Below are 26,176 nucleotides of genomic sequence, written 5' to 3' on the forward strand. Positions count from 1 at the left end.
GCAGATTAAATCCAGATTTATTCCAGATATTTTTATGAAGTTATTTTTAATCTATCTTTGTGATGAAATCTCTATTCTCAGTTTGGTCCTCCAGGATTCCTAAGGCTCAGAACTGCATGAATAATAGAGGAAAGAGGATAATCTTATCTTCACATCTGGAGCCCTTATTAGCTCAAATGAAACCCTTAGTCTAGGGCACATGCTGTCTCATCAAAATGAGAGATCATGAAATTAGTCTGTGCTACATTTTCCCATAGACCACAAAGATCATTGCATCAGACTTAAAATAGTAAACGATTAATTATCTTAATGCACTAATCTTTTGATTAGTTTGATATATTAAAGGCGGAGTCCACGATGTTTGAAAAACGGTTTGGAAAAGGAGACGGGCCAACTACCAAAACACACTTATAGCCAATCAAATCAAATCAAATGCCGGGTTGCGTATGTGTGGGGCGGGTCTATCAACAGAAGGTCCAGATTCTATTGGGGTAGGGGCGTGTTTGTTTAGGCGATTTCAAATATCAACACTGGCTTTCAAACATCATGGACTCCGCCTTTAAGTGACAACACAGAATTGTAAACCTTTGTATTGTTACTTTTTTGTCTAAATTCTGAACACAGCCTCAGTGAGGAAGAAACATTTCAGGGTATAACAATGAAATGGTTTCTGACTTCCACACAGTTCCAACCATCAGACTAATTGGTCATGCACAGTGGGCACGCTGTTTTCTGCAGGACTATAAATCATTAAATAAAAGAAGCATAGTCTTTTAGAAGTGTAAAACTTTAGTGAAGTTCCTCTGTGTTAGAGATGAGGCCTTCCCACTCATGGAAAATTACTCATGTAGAAAGGGACACCTGCTTTGTTTGCTTGATAATTATATTATGATACCTGTGACCCGTGCAGGCAGAATGAGTCGGAATGAGAAAATTGTCAACAATTAGTTATTTATATTTTCACATTCTCTATAAAAAATATGTATTATGTTTTGGAATATGGAATTTATATATATATATATATATGTTCAACCTTTTCTCTGTTTTGTTCTGGGAATTAGATGAATGCGAATTCGGATTCATTTTGCCAGCATGGGTCACAAATATAAGCAAAATTTTGACATTAAAATAATGTCTTATTGACTAGGTTTTGTAGCAGTAGTTTGCTATTTATTGCACATTTTTACTGTGTGATATAATTTATTTAACAGAAATAGACCTTGTAAGAGTTTTGTACCTTTATAAATATCCTAATATACAGGACAATGTAAAATTCCTCTTGTAAATTTCAAACTCCGACAAATGAAAATTACTATTACACTCTGGGGCAGTTTCTCAGACAGGGTTTAGATCAATCCGGCACTAGTCCTTACTTATATTATATATTATATTAGGGCATTTAACCGTTCCCCGACATTGACGAGTTATCTCGGCAATTAAGAGAAAACATTTGCATAACAAATGTGTTCCTGATGAGGTTTTATGTTAATCTGTAATATCGCGTTTAGGGATGACTTCTTATAGTCGAGGATTCAACGATTCGATTCGGAGAGGTCTGATTCGACTATGAACCTCATAGTAGGGAAGTGTTATGTAACCAATAAGCGGCAGCACTGAGAAGCTTAACTGCATGGATGACAAGTAACCACAACAACTGCGCTTTTCACGTTAAATTCATATATAGCTATATATGCCTATATATGCCTATAATAACTTTTTGTTTTTCACATCATATTTATAATAAAGGCGAAATAGATTGTCAAGAGTTAAAGAGCACCTATTATGGGATACACGTTTTTAAACATCCTTTTGTGTGTAAGTGTGCATTAGTACATGCTAACGATGTTCAAAAAGTACGTACCTCAAAGAAAACGATGACGCGAGTTATCGTCTCTAACGTTCGAGGACTACAAAAAACACTCGGATTGTAGGCAACAGTTTACTTCCTGGGATTAGTGACGTAGATAAGACCAACATTATCATAGTTCAGCCCTCTCTGCTTTGCTTGGGTACGCCCTCAAAGACGAGGGTGGGGAGCGCCGAGTCAGAAGAGAGCTAAAATGGCGGAGGTTGTGAGTCCCTGCTTTGACTCTGTTTGCAAACTATTGTTTCATTGTTTAAGCGATTAAATCTCTCGAGTAGACGCTGTCTCTTTAGATGCGAGGGAAAAATAGCACTTTATGGACTTCCACAGAGGACATCATGTTTAATACGGTTCTGGAAAAATCCAGTCAGAAGTTGTTCACGGAGTTTTCACAATAACTGCTTCTCATGAACCGAAGCTGGATTTGCGCGACGTCTCCTCTTGAAAGTTGGATTACTGTGCACTTCTGGATCACAGGCTGTAAGTATTCACGTTTATTATTTGCCTTTTACTGTACGTTACGTAACCGGTAACCGGAGATTAACATAATGTGCGTGTAGAGCTAAGCTTGCAAGCTAATTGTCTTGTGTTGTAATACTGTATTTCATAAACAACGTACCATATTTACACACGTGTATGTTGAATTATGCAGACTATCGTTTTTTTTATCGATGTTGGTTTAGACATGTTTACAAACTTGCTAAGTTGCTAAGCTAAATACAAATACAAATGCCAGCTAAACTGTTACCAGTAAAATTTGTTCTCATGATCAAACTCAAGAAACTCTAAGTACAGATGATTTGTTTAAAGTTATATGTATTTTACTGTTGTATTTACTTGAAGCTTTCTTAGATTTTGAAACGAAGTAAACACGTAATGTGTGTTGCTAATGTTGGGCCATGTAATATGTAATACATTTACGTTTTAATGAATAGTCTAACGATTTATAGTCGTTGTACTCTATTGTTATAATATGTCTTTTTGACTGAATACATGTTTGTTTTATTTGTCTATATCCTAGATTCGCAGCTGGACACATCCTTCTAACTAACACTGTATGCAAACATGCAACATCATTACACACAGTACAAGGAGTCAGACTGGCATATGAGGAGCAAAGGTGTGTAACACAAATGATGTATTTAGCTAGTGAAACCACTACCAGTCTTAAATGTATAACTGATGAAGACAAAGTTTTTTTTCTCTGCATAATCATAGGAACCCAGGCAGTAGCATCGTTTCACAATGTTTCCATCACCATCATCAGTGGATGCCTTTGCCGTCCGTAGCCTGAGATTTCAGATTTGCAGCAAAAAAATTTTGATTTTCTCATTTATTGGAATGCTGTGCAGGTATTTAAGTATTTTAGTAACTTTGTTAAATAAAGTAGTATTTACTTTTACAATAAATTAATTGCTTGTTTATATTTTACAGGTATTTGTACCTTGCAGCCATCCATTACAATGTCACCAAGCCGTAACAAAAGCAGGAGGGAAAGTACAAGGCTATGTTCCCAAAACACACAAGTGACATACCGTAAGCAGTAATGTTTTATTTCAAATACATTCATAATTAAAAACTTAATGTATGAAGCAGGGAAATAAATGATCAAAACAAAAGATTTATTGACTGCAATATTTGTACAGTTATGTGGATGATGTGATCAGGCTTGTGTTTGATGAGGTATTTGAAGATAAGCTGAAGGAAACCCTGATTCCAATGGACCTGGCATCACAGTTTGAGAGACCTTCAAAGGAGGACGTGATTGCATGCCATCTTCAGTGCAGGGGTCGTCGAAAGCCAAAATTGTGACCGATCTGATCAGGAAGCTCCAAGCGTATCTGGAGAACAACACACGACAGGATGATAACCTTATAGTGTCGTCTTAGATAGCACCAGCTGACAAAGCTTTGATATGCCATTTATCTGAATAGATAGCTGTAAGAAATGAATTGAACAATTTTTGAAACAAGAGCACAATATGGTTACTAAAGTATGTTTATTTGTATATTGTTTAACATTTAAATATATATTTGTAATAAATAAAAAAAACTTTTGACTGACTATTATATTTTCTTTAAAGTTACATCTTTTGTTCTTTTGGGTACTTTGTTACTATAATGATACTTTAGTGTTATTGGTTTAAAAATGTAATAAAACTTACTCTGGTCCTGCGCCTGAAAGGCTTATAGTCGGTACAATAAATGTTCTGTGTGTAGGGATTTAGACAATTTGTGTAAAACCTGGATGATGAATCACGCAGGTAAGAGGCCCTGGAACCTGTTGCATTCTCCTTAAAACCTAATAAGTAAAAACATAGCACTTTTAAGTAGTACTTCGACTCGGCGCAGTAACACCCTCCCTCTCCCATTATGAGAGGGAGAAGGGGAGCGGATTTTTCAGGCGAGTTGAAGTACTCCCAAAAGTGCTGTTCCGCCATAAAATATAGTTCCTCTTTTAAATACACCTAGAAAAGCGCTACTTTTTATTTTGTACCTCCAAACTTGCTCGTATAACTACTCGTCTTAACTAGGAAAAACGTTGATGTGTTTGGTCACTTCTAACTTTATCTCTGAGTGGTACCATTGAATGAATGGGGCTAAGCTAAATGCTATCGAAGTGTCGCAAAAATTATCTATCCAGCTTAATTAAGCCAAAATAATGATTTATTCGTTTTCATACTTTATAGATACAAATTAATTTATCTACCTGTACTAAAATACTATTGAAAATGCCATAAATAAATAATCATTGCCTTATGTACAGGTGCATACATTTATTTGTTTGTTTATTGTTTGTTTGAAAGCAGATGGTCTGTTCTTTCATTTGATATATTTGTATGTATATATTTTTTAGAAGAAAATTTTCTTCTGAAAATCACATAAAATGCTGGCGGGCAACTTTTCAAAAAAAGTCTGGCGGGCTAATGAGTAGTTTTTACAAACATAACTTACAAAAACAACACTGGTGAGCATCTCAAGACAAAATAATGTCACTGTTATATGTTAAGAAATATCACTGCAAGACGTTTTCAAATTAAGGGACCTCAAACACCCATTTTATTTTGGGACTAAGATAAACCCTGATTGGGAAACTGTCCCTTTATGATTGCACTCTATGATTTACATAAGCACTCCACCTGTATTATCTCTCCAGTGAGAATAATTTGGTCTTGCACATTTGCTTGTTCTGTCTCACAATTTGGGTTTTTAATGTGACTAATCTTTAGTTCTACTTATGAAAATAGATGTGCTTACCGTGTAACATTTTAAATACTTTATAATACATTTGCATTAAACGTTAATGCTCTCGGTCCAGGAAAAGCTGACATTTTAAATGCGCTCTTTCGTCTTTTTACACACTTCTCCACGGGGGGCTGTAGTGCTAAGTGCATGTCTTCTTGCTTTTTGCACTATGAGAGCATTTTAGTGTTCTTTGTTTTTTTAATTGCCCGCTTACGTAATTGTTTCATTAGCTTTTTCTGAAAATAGTGGCTTGGTAAGTTGAAGACGAGATGCGTGCGGGCACCTCTGGTGAACAGGGCCAGTAAATATTAGGTTAATTGAGTCGGTTACAGTAGCACTTAGGGCTCAGTGCTGCCATTCCGTATTATTTGCATAAATTAGGAGTGCCACTGCAGTCTCAGGAAGAGCGACTCCCACGTGGTGAGTCGGTAGGAATTGAGTTTTTACAGCTCGGTGGGTGGAAGAACAGACCTTGGCATAGTGCACTACTATAGCACTCAAAGTAAATTTGCAGTGTGTATACTGCATGACGTATGCACACTTTTTGTATGAAAAGCCCTGATGACCAATTACCCAGCAAGCAATAACCAAGCTGTCTTTTACATGTTCTAAGCGTATAGGCATCATCTATTCTTGGGCTATGGTTAGACGACTATTAGACTTTCACTGACAGCCCAAATTTTGCATTGTTTTTGCCAGAATTGCTTGCTGTGGAGGGGAGAGCGAGCACCACCTAACGCTTTTTGGTTTTGGCTCAACATTCAAAAAATATTTGAGTTTGATTAATTATATTTTTTACACAAGCAACACACACATCTCTGCTACAAATGACCATTTGAAGTTTATTTCTAGTACTTACCATTCTTGGACAATTACACCAAATGTGACAGAAGTGCAAACGTTACAACTTACCCCATAGGTGGGGTTAATTGTAACAGGCAGGGGGTTAGTTGTAACACTTGCTAAAAATGTAAGTTTGCAGGCAAATATTTCAACACTATTTTGTCTATATACTTAAAGTGGATATTGTTTATATATCTGTCTATAATAGACACGTATCCACACTGTATTCATTCATCCAGCCCTTTTCTAACAATAGTTCAATTATAAATGAATACAAATGTCGAAATATGTGAAAAAAGCAGCACAATTATGAACATTTTTTTTTTTTATATGTGACCAACTCTGTAATAACCATACTACTGTTTTAAAAATCAAATTCTGAGATAATGAGCATCAAAGTCTGATTTTAGTCATTAATTTCATTATTATTTCAATCTTTGACATGACCTTATTCAATCAATATTAAAGATATGAACAACAATAAATTTGACACACGGTTTTTGATAAGACAGGCACATTTATTTTGTTGACAGCCAGCAATCATTCGTGTGTAGCCTATTTAAAAAACAGCAAGAATTACGCTTACATTAGCGGTTTTCATATCTTAAGTGCTGATAGGTTAGTTGTAACACAGCGTTGGGTCAAAATATTTTCAAGCCCACCAAAAAAGTTGCTAAGAGCTGCAGAGATATTTCAAAACGATGCTATGTTTTAGTCAACAAGACACTGATTAATATGACATAACATTGGATTTGGTATCTTACACACCCAACTTAGAAACCGAAAAAAAACATATGATGAAAATATTTATTTACAAGCCACCAAAACACTCGTTCATCAATTTTCTCTGGAAAAACATTATACATTTCCAATCATTTGCGGGAGATCGTCTTTTGGCAGCGTGAATACAAAAATACCGGAAATACAAAACGCTTAACCTTGTGCAACAATGTAAACAGTGTTACAACTAACCCCGCGTTTGTTTTTGCCCCCAGCACCCTTACTCTATTTGCCATATGACCAGCATATTTTACTAAATGCTGCATTTTTGAAACCAATGGTTTAATATCTCTTGATCCCTTAAACTAAACTGGATTATTTACATATTTATTTATTCATAAAGTATGCCGGCTTTAGACGTACAGTATGAATATCCTGGTTACTATATTTGTAAAAATGTGCAGTTTGACCACATGAGGTCAGAGATTTAGTTCCTGTCAACCCAGGACTTCAGTTAAATCCTTGAAGGTGTATTACGTGTAAAGGTAGTGACTAAATGAAGCTGCAGTCTATACTCTATGTGTATCGTCCTGATTATGAACTGACCCTAAAGACATAAGCCATAGTTTCATAATTAAATAAACTCCCAGTGTATGAAGCAGACGTCTTTTCAGTATGTAAATCTCAGTTAATGAGGTGTCTGTTGTCATCTGACTTTGCTCTTTAGGAACTTCAGTTTAACTTGGAAAAAACATGTTGTTTTTGATAAACAGGAAAAGCTGGGGTAACATATTCATGAATATTTACAGTAATGACCCCTGCTGTTGCTCAGCAATGCAGAATATCTTTTTTTTACATACTGTAGTGTAGACTCCTACCGTGTAGTCGCAGTTATAAAAGATTACCATATTGTTTAAGCAACTGGTGCACAGACATATTCATTTAAAGACCACAAAATATACAGTAGATACTGTGCTTTTACCTGAAGTATCACTCGTGTGTGATATTTGTGTGGAGGGTTTGTCTGCTCGTGTTCTTCAGCATTATAACCACCACCGCTCGAGTACCTGTGGAGTGTTTCATTAGCACAAGGCCTTTTTTTAGACACTTTACTTTTGTTCACCTGATTGCTTTCCCTCTGCCAGGTACCCGCTACGCCGCTGGATAAAAGTTCTGTACTGTACTTTCTTATCGTATCTAGGTATTTATCAAGTTCTTCCAATCTGGTTAATTGCGTTGCGTTTTAGAGGTAGGAAAATGTGGACTGTAATTACCCGGGGAACTAATGCAGGTAATTTGATTATTTGTCACAATGGGTAAAACTTAATGGTTTTTATTCCATCGGAAATTGATTTAAACCTAAAACAGATGCATTTCTTTGAATTACCACAATCTTTAATGGTAAAAGTGCTTACTGAAAAAGTTTGTATGTTGCTTTTTATCCACTCTGTACAAAACTCATTTATATCTACAAATTGTTATGGATCACCAGTGGCTCAGTTTATTTATGCACCCGGAAGATTAATCCATAAAAAATACATATGATGGTCATGTATGAGCTACAAAACACAGTGTGATAAATCTACATTGTTTCTCTCATGTTTGATGAATGGCTCACAGATAGGCAGTCTGTTTTGCTGTCTGTGTTGGGTAAACTCATGAGTATCAAGGGCATCAGTTTGTAAATGTCAAGGAAATATAAACTATTATCCAGCTGGTGTCACATACATCAATGGCATGTGATTTGTCTAATGTAGCCTTACTTTACAAGGTAGTAAGGCTACATTAGAGTAGTAAATGTAGTATTCATTTTATAATTTAGAATCAGCAAAAATATATCTGTATTAAAGCAACACTAAAGAGTTTTTGCTCTTTGCTCCCCCTACAGGTTAGAAGCGTAATTGTCCATTACCACTGTCGTAAACACTGCAGCCAAGGTGGCTCTGATTGGATTGTAGGTCTGCCGAAAAGCACGTTTTTGTAGTTTTCACTCGAACTACAGGACCACGACCTGACAGTTGGAAACTGTGTGGTTTTGGCCAATAGATTGCTGCAAAGCGAACGTGAAAGTCCCGTTCACCCTGTTTCGAGTGGATGAACGACTGAAACTGTTTTGGAAACGTTATTTTAAGGTTAAAAAAAACTCTTTGGTGTTGCTTTAAAGCCACAATATGTACAATTTTTGTATATCCAAAAAACCACTTGTGATATATTTAACTCTTTCACCGCCATTGATGAGTTATCTCGTCAATTGAGAGAAAACATTTCCCTGCCAATGATGCTTTCCTGATGTGTTTTTATGGTGAATCTGTAATTCCGCTATTATCCAGTCTTACCCAATTTATAAAAAACTAAACTTAAAAATTAAACTCTGTGTATGTTTTGATAATCATTCGGAATCTGATCTCTATCAAAATCCCTTTACAAAAATGCAATTATGTCAGCTTTTTGCTCAAATTTTGGGTGTTTTTGAAGAAACCTTCCCATATTTAAAAACTAAACTAAAGATAGGAAAAACCTTTTTTTTCCGTTTTGTTTGTTTGAAAGTAGAGGCTCTGGTCTCTCGTTTATATATTTATAGACGAAAAATTTCCTGGAAGGCATTTCATGAAAATCGCAAAAAATGCTGGCGGGCAACTTAAAAAAAAGGCTTGAGGGGAATGAGTTAATGCAGTTGTGTATTTGCAGTATACCAAAATTCCCCAAGGATTTGTACATTCAGAGAAATTCCTATTTTAAATAATGCCTCGTCCCTTGTCATTGTCGCCTATCGGTGAAGTAATATTGGCGCAAACCTCGGTTTATGCTTGTAGAAACTATGGCAACACGTGTGGACAAACATACGGAAGTGATGGTTATACAGCACGCAGCTGTTGTGCCTTGCAGCTAATTCATTACGATGAAATAAAGTAATGTGATCAAACGTACAGGTAATTAAAAAATTGTTACCTCACCTGTAAACATTATTAGCGAATATGAAAATCATTTTGTTGCACTCTCCTTCATTACGTCATTAAACAATAAAGGCGACCCCTATTGGTGAAATTCTACATATTGTTCTTTAAATACTGTGTTTTTCAATCTTGTTTATCTTAACCTATAAGTAAGGCTCTCTATCGACACCATATGCACAGTTATGACAAAATAATGATATTGTAATTGCGATTATTATTATTATATATTATGGACTTTACATTGAAGTTTTGAAATGTTTTATAACTTTCTGTGAAGCCATTGCATGCTAAACATTATTTTCTAAAAATAAATAAATAATATAATTTACATAACAAATCATTATGGGAGTTATGTTGTTAGCAAAAATCTAATTTTTCAATTAATTGGGCAGTCCCATGACACCAAACATGTTCATGTAAAAGTGTTTTTGAACCTCATACGAACCTTTGTTACAATGTAACACTAACTAAATCAAACCATAGTATAGATGAAAACTCATCAAATATTTTTCGCCGATAAATGTGCAATAAAAAAATAGAGGATCTGTCATATTTGGATGTGCATTTAGTGCATTTGGTTTTATTAATTTGGTTTAGTTTGGAAAGTTGTATGTATAAGATTAATTGTTTTAACTCCTCTGGTTTGCATCATGTGCCTGATAATCATTGTATTATGTTATCTGGATGCAGCATTTTACTGCCTCGGATAAATCAGGCTTTGTGCGAGCGTTTCAGATAACTGTAATACACTTTCTTGTGTTTCCTGCCATACACAATTCAGCGGTTGTGTTTTTTTAACAATCCAGGAAATGATAAAAACAGACTTACATAATTGACGTCCCTTTGGAAGAACTGGTGCATGTCAAACATCATAATGAGACATCCAGTATCATAGATCTGATGAGGAAGATATATTTCTAAGGGAACAAGGTACAGTAGGAAATGAAAACCTTATTAAAGAAGAAAAGGCATTGTGAAAGACTTGAAAGGCAAGGAAGGATGTGAATGGAAGATTAAACTAATATCAATGCTTCAAAGTGATGAGACATTCAGTACTCTTCAGTGTGGCATCCCATGTCAGTTTCTCATTCGATTATGCCATGCTTATTATATGCTAATTCCTAGGCAGAACGAGGAGCATTTTGGGAGTTTTTCTGTTCAACCAAAGATCAGAAAGTCTCAGGAGTAATTTCTTTTGCTGTGAGTCTTGCATAAGCTATTGTGCACAGATAGTCTTATAGCATTACAAGAAAAACATTCTTTGAAATTTGTTACTTTCAGATAACTACTGCTTACAAATTCTTTGAATCCATTCAGCTCCCTTTATATCCATGGAGCAAATTCACTAAACAGTTGCGCAGTTGAGTTTTATTAACATCCACAATAAGATTAATCAGACACTAAATGGGGGCGGCACAGTGGCTCAGTGGGTAGCAAGATTATCTTTGGTTCCCTGGTTACGTCAGTCCTTATAATACGGTAACTACTTAATAACTAATTCTCTTTTTTTTTTTTTAACAATAAAATTACAGATTGCAATTTTAAAGGGGACAGAGAATGAAAAACAATTTTTACGTTGTCTTTTTTGAATAATGGTAGTCTAACCGCATTCACAAACATACAAAAAGTGCTAAACATGCTAAACATCTCAGTCTCATAGAAATTCCTCTTTTACCAATCTGAAAAACTGATGCTTATGACATCACAGGCATCTAACTGCCCCTCCACTTTAAAATAATTGGCTACATTTTTTGAGTGGCAGCAAAGTCAGCCAATCAGTAATGAGATTGCAAGTTAAGCCAGTAGGGGGAGCCAAATAGGTGCAAAACCACTTGTTTAAAATCCCCCACCCTAATAGAGCTATCTGAGAGAGGTTTTTAGGAAGCTTCTAAGGCATTACAGACCCAAACAAAAACATTTTTGTCTACATGTCACATCACAGAACAAGGATGAATCATTCAATCATTCTATGTCACCTTTACTTTTTTATATGTGAAAAGCAATATGTTTGTGTATCATAGTCTATTTTTTGGAAATACGCAGCAATTTTGACTCCATACATAGTTATATCCCAAACTACATGCACAATTTCAATGAATGCAATCCATCCCCATTGAATTCCCCTTTATGGTTTATGTTAAAGTAACCGAAAACATATGGAGCGAATAGAAAAATGCTGTCATTTTTTGTGTTGCCTTTCTATGAACAGATGAGCATACTATGATTTACCATTTTATTCCGCTTGAGCAATTTTAGAAAATTACAGTACCACCAAATTTCTCTTTCAGCTAAGATAAAGGCGTTTTCTATGCATGCTTTGGGCATGGACAGTGCAAGGATGCTTGCTACTTTTGTCACACTAAGAAAATGCTTGAATTTGAATATAAATGAAATAATCATGCATTTTACTTTAAAGGTTATTGTTGTAGGTATTCCTAATGACATTAATGGACTACTAATTTAAAAACCAAGCAATTAAATGATCTTTGAGAAATAAAATTAAAATTTGAATGTGTATGGTATTGAATACAGCATTTTTTGTGTGTAGTATAAACTGATAAACAAACCAAAAGGTAAAACGTCAAAAGATAAAAGTAGATAGCCTATGTCTGGTGTGGCACCACAGTTTTTACTGAAACAAGTACAGTCAGCTCAACATGAAGCTTGTCAAATGCATCGTTAAAATTAATAAAGCTGTGTGTATGCCTACTGTAACATTGCTCCCAAAACCTTAAGGAGCATGCAGCTTTCTTCTGCCCTGGCTTTTCGTTTGTCTCAAATGATCCTCAGAACAAGTCATATTACTGTTTGTGCAAAATTGCGGGCATACTACCTGTCAGTTCCTATATGCAGCGTGATGTGAGATGAAGTGGCAAACGGTAGCATGTTGTCTGCCGTGTTTTAGTCGTACAGCATCCATTAGCAAGGTCTTGTTTTCCTCATCCTGCCAGTCCTGTTGACTCCAGCACTATAAATAGACTCCGCAAAGACCCTCCGGCCCCGTTATAAAAAGTGCATGCCTATTCAGAACCCTCTGTTCTCCCCTTCTACCACATCAGCACCTCCTTTAGCATCATACTGACCTCAGGTCTACCTTAAAGGGAGCTGCCTGCCGGGAGCCTTGGGTGCACACAACAAAAAAGTTAAGCTGTTAGCTTGTTACCTTCACCTATCTGGCCATAATCTACTCGCTTCGGTGTTGCATCCATGATGCATTGGGAGAGTTGGTTGGTAAAGGGTTAATTCTTGCTTTATATCTTTACATAAACAATAATTCAGTTGCAATAAAACCATTGAAACGTATAGTAATTGTATCAAGCAATGCACAGGTTGTTTGTCAAACTATGCATAATGTTAGATTTAATTTGACTAGTTTAGTTGTCTCAATATTTATTTCACAAGAAATATTCAACATTTGTGAGCTAATGCTCATTCATAGCATGCTTCAGTTCATCTAGAGAGCATTGCTGAGTGAAAATAAAAATAAAAAAATCAAATGAATTAATGCCCATAAACACAGAACCTATACTGTTTTGATAGCATTAATGCATATTATTTCCAGTTAAGTGTTTATGACAAACAATGCATGCCCGTATTTCAATCAAACTGCTCTGAAAATGTTTTCTGTAACCCCTCTCCCGCCGTGCCGCAAAATGAGTCTCATCTCTGTGACACTTTCTTTACCTCCTGCCGTTCTATGGCATTGGCATCTTTGTACAGCGAGTGGTTATGTTTAATTAAATGTAGAAAAATTTAAAAAAATAGAACTCAGGGTTTAATTCAGATTAGTCTCCCAGTGTATGTGATCGGTGGAAGAAACCTACGCGCACTTGACTGAATCTGCAGACGTTGAGCCGGAGACTGGCGATAAGTCTATTGTCGCTCCTCCTGAATGTTTGCGATAAGACTCTGTAACAGCACCCTTTGCTGTAGTGCAGCAGCAAGGTTGCACCTTGCCCACGAGCCTCATTGAGGTGAAATTGTCACTTTGCCTTCGTTTTAAACATGTTCTCGGAGACCGCAAGTCTAATGTTTGAAAAGTCTAATACGTCTAATATTAAAATAATCCATACCTTGTAATGCACTGAAAGTCACTTTGGACAAAAGCGTTTGCCGAATACGTAAGTGTAAATGTTTTTGGTAAGCATCTACTGTGTCTGCTTTGCTTAGCGCCCAGTTAAGTGCAAACACTTGTGAAAGGTTAGAGCAAAATTAAAATGACATGCCAAATTCTTCATCTTTTAGGCCCATTCCGAGTGGCTAATTGTGGAGGAAGCTGGAATCTGGCGACCATCGGCCTAATTTTGTCACAAAGTGATAAGAGAGAAAGATGAGGGTAGCACAGCATGATGTACAAGAGATAAATGGCTTATAGTAATTAAATTAATTAGCATAATGATGATGGCTTCTGCTACAGGGGTGGTTGGACACAATGAAATGTCACGTAAAATGATGCCACAACATGCGACCTAAACACAGTACGTGCTGCATGGCTCTTTAGCTGATTACCTCTGTACTCTCATGTGCACTTTAATGCATTTAAAGGCTCAAGGTTTAGTGCTCCAGCATTTAAAGTGCATGTGTTTTCTTTGTGCCGTGTACATTATTTGTCACTCTGGGGTGGCTAAAACATTGCAGGTGACTGGTGGTGCTGTTTACTTCTAGAGCTTCTTAAAGTGCAGTGTATGTGATTGGATTCAGCAGCTGTCTTAGTGATTATTTAGTTGTTTAGATTTCTGTTTAAAACTCAAACCTGTGTCTTTTTTGGACTGTGGAAAATCACCTCAGTACAATACGAATCTTACACAGACTCTTAAAAAATATTAAGAGACCACTCCAAATTAATTTGTTTATTTTACTATTTATTGTGATTAAGTAAAATTATTCTTTTTTTATTAGGTCAACTACTAACAGCATTTCTGGCAAATTTTCATTAAAATATGTTTTTATTTGCATTTATTTAATACAAATTGAAATGGGGAAAATGGTCAAATTAACAAAAAGATGCAGGTTTTTTACTTAGGGCGTATTTCACACCTGTCTTGTTTGGTTCGATTTAATCGAACTCAAGTTCGTTTCCCCCTTGGTGCAGACGTTTTGGGCAGGTGTGAATACAGATATTATTAGGGTGCAGACCAAACAACCGTACCGAGACCCAGCTGAAAAACAAGAAGAAAACAAGTTAATATTTATTTTTAACTTCCTAAGAGACCCGAGCTTTGGTTTGTCTTTTTTTTTCAGATTTCATCCAGCTATTTGGGGTTAGGAAGAACCAATAAATATAATAACCAAATATTTTTCTTTGAACATGAAGCAGTGTAATTGTCCACATTTGTGTACAACAGGTTCCAGTTTCACAGAATTAAATATTACGGTGCAAACAACAAAAAATTATGTCTATGTAGATGCCACGAAGTGTGAAAATCGTGCAATACATACTGTATGGGAAATTCCAATTTGGCATGCATATGATACGCCAGTCCTTCCCATGCACTTAAACACCGCATCTTTTTTGTCGTGTTATTTATTGTTTTCTCAATTTTCTGTTTTTTTTTTAAACCATTTTCACTTGGGTTTAGGGTTAGATTTCAGATTTGCTTAAGGACGTTATTTAATATACAGGTTTCTCCATGTTTTTGTCTATATTTAAGCCATGGTTACTCGGAGTTGGGGTTAGAATTGGGGTTTGGGTTAGGATGTCATTTTTATATAGCAAAAAGTTGTTCTAACTCTAAACCCAAGCGAAAATGGTAAAAAAATAGCAAAAAACATTGAGAAACCAATAAATAAATCGACAAAAAAGATGCGCTGTTTAAGTGAATGGGAAGGACTGGCGTATCATATGCACGCCAAATTCGTTTAATTTTTTTGGTTTCTCAATGTTTTTGAGAAAAATATGTATTGCACGATTTTCACACTTCGTGCTATTTATACGCAACTCCATGAGACCGGGTTCCCAGGTCTAACAACAGGGGTTAAACAACATAATACTAATGTATTGAATATGTAATGAATATTTGATGGGATAACCACAGATCTTTCATGGGTCTTGGCATGTGCTTAGTCTGTAAGGTGACTTTATTGTCACTCCTGGGTTTGCTTTTGTTTGAATTTAGCAGACAATGGACTGAAAAAAATATTAAAGGCAACACTGGAGTGGTGTCTCTTATTTTTTACGCAGATGTAATTTATTGGCGTAGTAATTACACTAAACAAAATTGTTTTGTGACACTTTTGTTTTGCCCTCATTTTTCATGAACTCAAAGATCCAAGACTATTTCTATGTACACAAAATACCTATTTCTCTCAAATATTGTTCACAAATCTGTCTGAATCTGTGTTAGCGAGCACTTCCCCTTTTCCGAGATAATCCATCCACTTCACAGTTGTGGCATATCAAGATGCTGATTAGACAGCATGATTACTGCACAGGTGTGCCTTAGGCTGGCCACCTTAAAAGGCCACTCTAAAATAAGCAGATTTATTACACAGCACAATCCCACACACGTCTCAAGTTTTGAGGGAGTTTGCAAATGGCATGCTGACTGCAGGAATGTCTACCAGAACTGTTGGACATGAATTGAATGTTCATTTCTCTACCATAAGCCATATCCAAAGGCGTTTCAGAGAATTTACACATCCCAGTCTTTGCATGGCCAAAATACTTAACGGACACGTCACCCATTGAACATGTTTAGGATGCTCTGGATTGGTGTACGACGGTGTGTTCCAGTTCCTGCCAATATCCAGCAACTTCGCACAGCCATTGAAGAGGAGTGGACCAACATTACACAGGCCACAATCAACATCCAAATCTACTCTATGTGAAGGAGATGTATTGCACTGCGTGAGGCAAATGGTTTCAACCCCCCCTGAACCCCCCCAATACAGCAAAACTGCACATTTTAGAGTGGCCTTTTATTGTGGCCAGCCTAAGGCACACCTGTGTAATAATCATGCTGTCTAATCAGCATCTTGATATGACACACCTGTGAGGTGGATGGATTATCTCGGCAAAGGAGAAGTGCTCACAAAAAGATTTAGCATATTTGTGAACAATATTTGAGAAAAATAGGCCTTATATGTACATAGAAAAAGTGTACAAAAGTGTTGCGTTTATAATTTTGTTAAGTGTAGTTTAGTTAATTTGGTGAGGCTCAAAAATAACGCAATTATAATATATTGAAATTGCATGAAATAAGTGCAGGCTTGTTTCTAAGTGAATTTACTTCATCATCACACACCACCGATGATAGCTTGAAGTATAATCAGGCTTTAATTTAGCTACTTTTACTGTAGGTGGGTTTAGTATTTAAGTTACATGTGACCCACTGGAGTCACAATAACATCTGTTATGACAGCAAAAGTAATTGGTGTTTACTGTTTATTATAGTTATTGCTGCCCACACCCGCTGATATAGATGTTGCAGGTACTACATGACATATATTGTTTCTATGCCTCTGTGATCTCCTAACCTTGAATGCACGCATTCCCTGTCTGCTGTGCTCAATCCTAAGGCTAATTATCCAACATGAAAAATTAAACATGGCTTTTGAACCCATAACAAATTACCATTGCTGGCCATTGCTCTTAATGTTCTGAATGTTGGATAGGTTGACAAAATAACACTGACTTTGACTGATTGCCCAGTCCTGAATTCTTATTCAGGGAGAAAATTGGCGCCACCATATATACCTTGAAACAGGCTGCTGAAGCTGTGATTTTTTTCCTTCTGCGTTTTTCCTTACAACTGTCGCTTTAATGCTGCAAGGACAATTTGTGAATTTAACTGTACAAATGTGACCCTGCTTGTGAAAATCTAATTAAACGTAAAAGTAAAGAACTTTTGGTGAAAATATCACCTTGATATCTTTAATCATTTTGATTGAGTGAGGCCATGTCAAAGATTTGATGTTTTTGAGAAATTCTGATGCAAGTACAAGCTTATATTTAAAGTTGCAGCACAACTGGACTTTGATTTACTTGTCTGTTTGCCAACTGAGTTTCTCTTGTTTTTTTTTTTGTGATACTGTATGATACATTTATAGGAAAACTGTTAAAGTCTTGTAAAACAGGTCTTTTTGTTATGATGCACATAGAATTTGGGGCAGTGCCACCCATACTAATATCATGTAAGTCAGGGGTGTCCACTCCTGCTCCTGGAGGGCCAGTGTCTTTGCAGAGTTTTATTCCAACCCTAATCAAACACACCTGATCCAGCTAATCAAGGTCTAACTAGGCAGACTAGATACTTTGAGGCAGGTGTGTTGAGGGAAGTTTTAGGCTCTGTTTACACGTACATGGTTATTTTTAAAAACTGAGAGATTTACCTTCGTTTGTGCCCCTCGTTTACACGCAAACGGAGAACTCGCCTCTGAAACCGATTGTTTCTAAGAACTCCGGCCAGAGTGGAGATCTTGAAAATCTTTGGTTGCACGGTTGCATGTAAAGTGAGACAAACGGATGTTTAAGCAGGCAATGTCACAGAGTATGCGCCAGAGCTCGCACCTACGTCAAAAGTGCGACCTATGTTTACATGTGACTGCTACTCTGAACGCTTCCAAGATCACATTTATGTTCATGCAAACATATTTCGTGTGTTTGTATTTGCAAATACAGCTGCTCCATTATGTCGAGGAGCAGAGACGAGTGCTCTGAGGTCAGCAATTTTACGCGTGTTTGACTTCATGCGGCGCTGCAACGGATGATGTCAAAGTACCGCGAGAGCGATTCGAAATTAGACCTCTACGTATGATTCCTCAACTCGCTCTCGCGGTGCTTTGACGTCATCGATCACCTACTGCAACAACTCCTCCCTCCAACATGAAGAACCAGTTCGCGTCACCACCAGCGCAGCCGGTGATTGGCTTACGTGGGCTTGAGCTTCTCTTGACGGCATATATGCACGGGTACGTGTAAATAAACACTTTTCTGAAAACTGACATGTGTGCACGATATTATTTTTGAAACCGGAGAGGTTGAAATGTCCGTTTATGAAAATAACCGCCCACGTGTAAACATAGCCTTAGCTAAACTCTGCAGGACACCGGCCCTCCAGGACCGACTTTGGACACCTCTGATGTAAGCTGTTAAAACCGTAAGCAATTTTCTGTACCTCGCAATGAACACACACTTTAGATCAGGGGTGTCAAACTCATTTTAGGCTGAGGGCCGGATGGTAAATAACGCCATGAAGTGCGGGCCGGATAATTTTTTTAAACCTTAGTGTGCTGATAATTGTGTTAAAATTAACTAAACAAACCAATTAATTAGTTTGTTTAGCAAGAAAACCAGAGAAACACACAACTCTGTGAAAACTACATTTCATAAGGTCACACTCATACTGTATATTATACACACAAATTTACATCTGAACAAAACCCACCGGCCTTATAGGTTGAAAAGCTTTAATTTAACTTCTTTTGCCTTAATGCCAAAATTATTTATAAACCATTCACTTTTCTTTGGAATATATTTGTAATGAGAACAGTCATTTAGAAAATGCTAGATGGGGCAGTGGCCCAAACCAAAAATGGCACTATGGGGGGTGGTACTACTATTATTATGGTTTTAATAAAGTATTATAAATATTATGTGTTATATTACTAGCATCAACTTAGATGTGATTATAATGGGAAATATAATAAGAATTAAAGTGTGACAATCTGCTAAATATTCTATCTGATTTACCTGCTGGCTTGATGGAGCTTTGAATCCATGTTTGCAATGTTGAACTGCTGCTAAAAGCCTCTCTTTCCGTTCTCTGTCGTTATTTTGTGAAGGCATTGGTGTTTTTTGTATTTTTTGTCTACAAAGTGTGCCAACAACAGCAAATTTTGTGTTTATATTAACTTAGATCTGATCGGGAACATTAAATAGACAAGCATTGTAACGTTAATAAGAATGTGGATATTTTGTTGTTTGCTTGCTAAGTTGTTAGCACTTTTAGAACACTGACAGCAAATCATTACCGGAAGAAATACATAAACATACTTACAAATTACTAATTCTGCGGTTTAACAACTGATATAATGTAATGAATCTACCTGTTAATGCAACGAACTTTGGAAACTGTCGTCTTCGCTCTCCAGGCAGAGAGTGGACACAGAGATGCTGCGGAGCGGTATTGCGGAAAGATGGAAAAACTCGTCATTGGCGGGGAAGCGTTTTCTCTTGATTGACGAGATATCTCGTCAATGGCGGGGAAAGAGTTAATAATCAAGGACTTTGCTGATGTAACATGGCTGCAGCAGGCACAGCGATATTACGGACTGCCTGAAAAATTAACACAGTCTCACCCCATTTCGTCAATATTTGACGACACTTGACCATTCGTCAATATGTGACGCGGAGGGTATACCTTTCGTGTCATTTTTTGACGAACTGGGGACTTCAATACTATTACGTCCGTTGCATTCTCTTCTCCTATTTTCTTACCAATTTCGCGTCGGTTTAGGGTTAGATTACGCAAAATTAAACCGTGTACGCGAAATTAAACAGTGTACGCGAAATTAAACAGTTGTCACCTGGCGTTGGGGTTAGAAACAGTTGTCACCTGGCGTTGGGGTTAGAGTTAGGTTTGGGTAGGGATGTCATTATGTAAATCTAACCCTAAACCGACGCGAAATTGGTAAGAAAATAGGAGAAGAGAATGCAACGGACGTAATAGTATTGAAGTCCCCAGTTCGTCAAAAAATGACGCGAAAGGTATACCCTCCGCGTCACATATTGACGAATGGTCAAGTGTCGTCAAATATTGACGAAATGGGGTGAGACTGGGTTGGAAAAATAGTCCCCTGCCAGTGAAAGTAACCAAGGGGACTATTTTTGGGCACTGCGTATCACTAGAAAAAAGGTTCCTGAAACAAATAATATACAAATCATCAGGTGTTTCTCTGCTTATAAAGTAAATGCAGATCAAAATCAGTGTTTTAGCAAGCCAACTTCCGGTATATTAAAATAACTTATCAATAAAACAATAATTTTTCAGTATTTTTCATGCTATTTAGGGTATTGAATCTGACATCTTAGTTTATAATCTATCATTTACAGCAATGAACACAAATATAAATATATATTTTTTTCATTTTTAGGGTCATGACTATTTTGACGCTTTAAATCTCAAAATTAGATTTTAACAACTTTTGCCAGGTTTTCACAGGTGGGATCACAAATATGAAAATCTATTATTAAAAGATAATAATAACTGACAATCACATCATTTCAGATGCAAGACAGATCATGCCTAATCTCAAAGGCTATTAAAAACATAATGACTTCTAATAATTGCATCTCCTGGTGCACACGGGCACAAAACTAATGCTAATCTATGAGAACAAAAGCCTATTGTAAATGTCGTCCTCTTAACTGTATGAATCTATTCACAATTTAAAACATTCAGAGATTGTAACTTTTTAGCAAAGATTCGTAGCAGCAACTCTACTTTTCAAATGTTAAACTCGGTTGTAAACACATTGCAAACTTAGATGATGTCAAACTGTGATGGTCAACTTTAGGACAGGCAGAATATGTAACCGACTGATATAACCAAAGGCCAGATGTATAGTTGAGTCTGCGATTCTCTGGAAGCACACACAGTAAAAAGAAAGGGGAGGGAAGGTTTATACACTGCATCAGGATGTGAGATGAATAGTACCAGCTACCCCCCCCTAACTATTGCCTGATATGCATTTAAAAGAGGATTCGGCTACAATCAACATAGAGCATTGAGGTTCTCTGATGGTTTGTAATCAAAGCATGACTTACCATTCACTCTATTCTGCCACAGATTAAATAGCTTTTAAACTTGTTAGAGAATCAGACATTATTAAGAAACAAAGTTTGGGTGCCTTAAAATAATATATTTAGGATATGTTTAAAATGCTTTTTGTTGTCCAGATAAATAATAAATCACACTCCATTATTCTGCCCGACATCTCATTTAGTGTTTTACATTAGAAATGTATTTTTATGGAGTCAGAAAAAAACATGGGGGTGCACAAACGTTGGCTAGATTTTTCTTTAAATGAGAACAGAGGTCAGAAAAGTATGCAGAGTAATGGGACATCATTATTTTTGTTGAGATACATGCCTGTCCTTCTGACTGTATAATGTTTGTAAATGTGTTATTGTGGCCTGTGATGTGGTGATCCACACACTGACAGATTTTTCTATTGAAGCTGTCACAGATGTGATACCAGCCTCAGTTGACATATCGGTGTGTTTTTAAAATTCTGGTGGTTGGTCTTACAAATGAGTCGTGACTATAAATGCATTGAGCTGACAGGATCTTCAGAAAAATATAGGTGGTATTTTAATGAGAGTTCATGGTGTGAAATAAAAGTCTTTGGGTTATTTTGCAGAAAGTGCATGCGATCTGTTGCAATAGATAATATTTATATTTAGAATTCTAAGCACAGTTAATTACAGTTAATTTAATTTTAGTGTCTTATTATTCATTTTATTTATACACAACGAAATGAGAACATGTGTAAATAAAAAACAGAAAGCATACAAAGGTTACACTTTACAAAGAGGTTTTATCATTAAAAACATAATAATGACCTACCAATAAGCAATATATTTTTACAGCATTTGTTAAAATGTATAAGTTGCATTGTGCATTAACTAATGTTAACTTTTACAACTTTGGATTAAAAATAATAAAAAATAAATTAGCAATTCCATGCAAATGTCAACCTTAATATGAAAACATTTTACCAAAGTTTTTTAACCATGCTGATCTCAGACGTCAACTTTTGGTATAATTTATTTTGCACATGCTAAAGTTTTTAAAGCATAAGCATTTTATCATAGTTAGGTAAGCACAGCTGACATGTCTCATCCATAACGGAGAAATGTCAAACATCCATAACATTGTTTCTTCCTCACAAGTGTGCACATGAAAAGTAAAATTAAATATTTAATGTTCTCTGAAGAGCAGTCTCTTCTCTGTTTGTTGGGTATTATTGCTTCTTAAAGGGACACTCCACTTTATTTCGAAAATATGCTCATTTTCCAGCTCCCCTAGAGGTAAACATTTGACTTTTACTGTTTTGGAATCCATTCAGCCGATCTCCGGGTTTGGCGGTAGCACTTTTAGCATAGCTTAGCACAATCCATTAAATCTGATTAGACCATTAGCATCGCACAAAAAATAACCTAGATTATATAAAATAGTTCCCTTAGTATCTTTTTAATAGCAAGGGACTATTTTCAGGGGACCAAAAATATTAGCAGGGGACCATGCCTAGATTTGGGCTAAGCCCCCAATGTCTACAGTTTCTGGCTCCGCCCCTGGTTACGGCAGCAAAGTCCTTGATTATTAAACCAGAATGAGAGTATAGTTCCTAGCCATATCTGCCTAGAAAATTGCAACTTTTAAGTTGTTGTCGGTCTTACCACACAATATAACTACAGAAGAGTCAAGTTTTAAATAGGAAAAATATCAGAATTTGGTTATTTTTTAGTCACAATGCTAATGGTCTAATCAGATTCAATGGATTATGCTAAGCTATGCTAAAAGTGGTAGCGCCAGGCCCGAAGATCAGCTGAATGGATTCCAAAACGGTAAAAATCAAATGTTTAACTCTAAATTGGAGTGTCCCTTTTAGTTGTGCAATTTAATTGAAAGAATTATTTTGTCTCCTTAAACATCCATATGCAGTATATTTTAATCTAATAATAAATCCTATAAAAGTATTGTTCATTGCTAGTGGATTAACTCATTGTTAACAAATACAACCTCATTGTAAAGCATTACCAATAAAAATAAAAGGTGTTGCAGACCCTATTTTGCACTATTCATTGAAAATGCCATAGGAAACAGCAGTAATTAATTCTAGTAGCATGATTTAGTTTTTTTCATTTATGTTATTAATAAAAGTGTCACAGTCTACTACACTGGACCTGTGAGGCTCTTAATCCAATGATGAAGTGCCGAGTCATTCTAGTTTGTGTTGTGCCTGTACAACTTTCAAAATGAGTCAGGGTTTCTCCTCCAATTTGTGGCAAACAGCATTTTGTGGAAGGTATTCTTGCTGCTTCTCCTTTTTTTTTTTTATTAATAATGCATACAAGGCTGCACAGGTCAAATGCTTAGATTTTTTTCACATTTGTTTCAGGAGTACATCACCATGTTTACAAACAAATGTTTAAGCGTGCAAACCAAAGAAGGAATTCAATAGCATTCATTAAAAATGTATAACCTGCTCAACACACTTTCCAGTATATCACATTTACTGTAGTTTAATAAACTGTCACAAAATGACACATTGCTAGATTTCAAAGGCATATCGAAATCCTCTGTCCTTGCATATCAGTCAGACTTTATTCTTCTTTAGTCAAAAACATGCCCAATTTGTTGTAGAAGGAAGGCTCATTTGATCATTTCCACACCTACAGTGCCTGAAAATAGTAAATTCGAAAAGTGTTGCTTGACAGACTCTGTCTGGTCATATAAAATATATATATATAAACAGACCTAAGGCTGTTAAATCAGATCACGCATACTGTATTTATGAACTGAAGTTTGAATGCTGGAGGGATTGCTTTGATATTGCTTATCACGTTTGGTGGGATATGAATAATGTATAGATGTGATGTACAGCGTTTCTTTGCATGACAGAAGGATTTTCAGGTTTACCTTGAAACAGTGCATACCTGGGTATTTGGACAGTAAGTATAGCAACATTTAAAGACGTTTAAATGAAGCGATATATTATCATTTATTGTCACAACAACAATTTGTTTGTTGTCTTGCATCTTAAGTTTTTGATTTAGTTTGACCAAAGGAATATTAGCAACTGAATAGCTATCCAAATTTCTTAACAAACCTCCATGATTTATTAATAGTGTGGTTTCTCTTGATCATAATGCAAAGTAGGGATAACTCTAACCTCAGAGGATTTAATAAGTATTTTACAAGGTGGTTAATTTGTACAGTATGGTACAAAATTAATTTTATACAAAATCACACATATTACCGCCCAGTCTCACAAAATTACCTACCTGAAAATACAAAATCACATATTGGTTACTCAACTTTTTTTTTCTATTTTCTTACCATTGTCACTTAGGTTTAGGGTTAGATAAAATGACATCCTTACCCAAACCCAACTGTAACCCTAATGCCAGGCGACAATGGTTTAAAAATCAGAATATATAAAAAAATAAATCCAAAAAAATTATATAAACCAATACTTAATGTGACATCCTAACGCAAACACCAAATCTAACCCTAATATGAAGCATCAATGGTTTGAAAATAGGAAAAATCAGTTGAGTAACCAATACGTTGACAATGAAACATAAACAGAAATTCGTAGTACGATCACGGAAAAATGCGGAAATTCGTGACAGTATCACGAAAAAGAATAAAAAAATGATGTGACTATAGGAACATAATTTTGTGAGACTGGATAGCATTTTAATAGAAACATTTTTTACCAAACTTCGCCCCTAACATTAGCCAGAGTTATGAACATAACAAACATTTGTTTGAAAAATCCATCCCAAGTAGTGCATTCCAGCTAAAATGTTATAAGTATATGTGATTCACTTGGATTCAAACCATAGACTGTCAAAAATATGGACGTAGTGTCCTTGACGTCACCCATAGGTTTGTGAATAGCGTTTTTGAGGCCAATAGTTGGCGGTGCCTGCCGCTGGCATCTTGATCGCGCGTCACCGCAAATCAATCGCATATATCTGAAAATGGGTAAAGAAGTGGGACGTGGATGAAGCTGAAGTAGCTGGTTGCTGAAACCATGCCCGCCTAGCTGGACTGTACTAACAACAGTGGCTGTTTAACCATCACTCAAGTAGCCACGCCCTTAATTATGCAGAACCTTAAAGCTTAATATAATTTAAACGGATGAGTTACAAAAATATTCACCCCCCTCACAGTTGTCACGAAGGGCAAAATTAGCTATAAAGACCAAAAACACTTTTTGTACCAGGTTGTAAACATATTATTTTCTGCTCTGAAGTTGGGCATTTTAACATGGGGATCTATGTGAATTGACTCCCTTTTGGAGCCAGCCTCTAGTGGCCAGTCGATGAATTGCAGTTCAAGTCACTTCCGTATTGGCTTCATCAGAGATATCGGAATTCCCCTGGATTCAAACCCATGACCTTGGCATTGGTCACATCATGTTAGCACTAAAGCTACAGAAAGTGGGCACTCATAAGACCCTATTTAGTATCCTGAAAACTGTTTCATTGATTTGAGCAGCCATCCGCATGATCGTGTTAAAGTGCGTCTTGCAGGTTAACCACCACTGTCGATTAATGGGTACATAAATCACTCAAGATATGTGTATAATTTTTAAAATGTCTCAAAAATGGTCTTAAAGACCACTTTTTTTACGTTTTTGGTATTAACGGTTTTTTTTACGCAATTCTGCGATGACGTCACGTTGGGGAGAAGTGAAGGAAGCCTCAGCCAGAGCCATAGAGATAGATGAGACATTTATTGCTGTTTAATACTTACGTATACAATTTGGAAATCATATATACATCGTAGTAAATATATAATGTGTTATACTGC

The 26,176-nt window shown here is 36.2% G+C and overlaps 1 protein-coding gene and 1 long non-coding RNA gene across 7 annotated transcripts in view; both read left to right on the forward strand.

The window, feature by feature from the left end:
• The window catches only part of astn1 (astrotactin 1), a 354,343-nt gene that overhangs the window by 59,668 nt on the left and 268,499 nt on the right, over positions 1 to 26,176 (forward strand). The gene's annotated exons all lie outside the window — the stretch shown is intronic.
• On the forward strand, positions 1,890 to 3,933 carry LOC135767030 (uncharacterized). Of its 3 annotated transcripts, none has more exons than XR_010541873.2 (4): positions 1,890 to 2,984; positions 3,083 to 3,216; positions 3,299 to 3,400; positions 3,511 to 3,933. It is a non-coding gene; the product is annotated as an uncharacterized lncRNA (long non-coding RNA). The 3 variants fall into 3 exon arrangements; XR_012336859.1 differs by having other exon boundaries at positions 1,890 to 2,344; positions 2,886 to 2,984; positions 3,299 to 3,933; XR_012336858.1 differs by having other exon boundaries at positions 3,299 to 3,933.

This window comes from Paramisgurnus dabryanus, chromosome 6, assembly GCF_030506205.2.
Source record: "Paramisgurnus dabryanus chromosome 6, PD_genome_1.1, whole genome shotgun sequence".
Lineage (NCBI taxonomy): Eukaryota > Metazoa > Chordata > Actinopteri > Cypriniformes > Cobitidae > Paramisgurnus > Paramisgurnus dabryanus.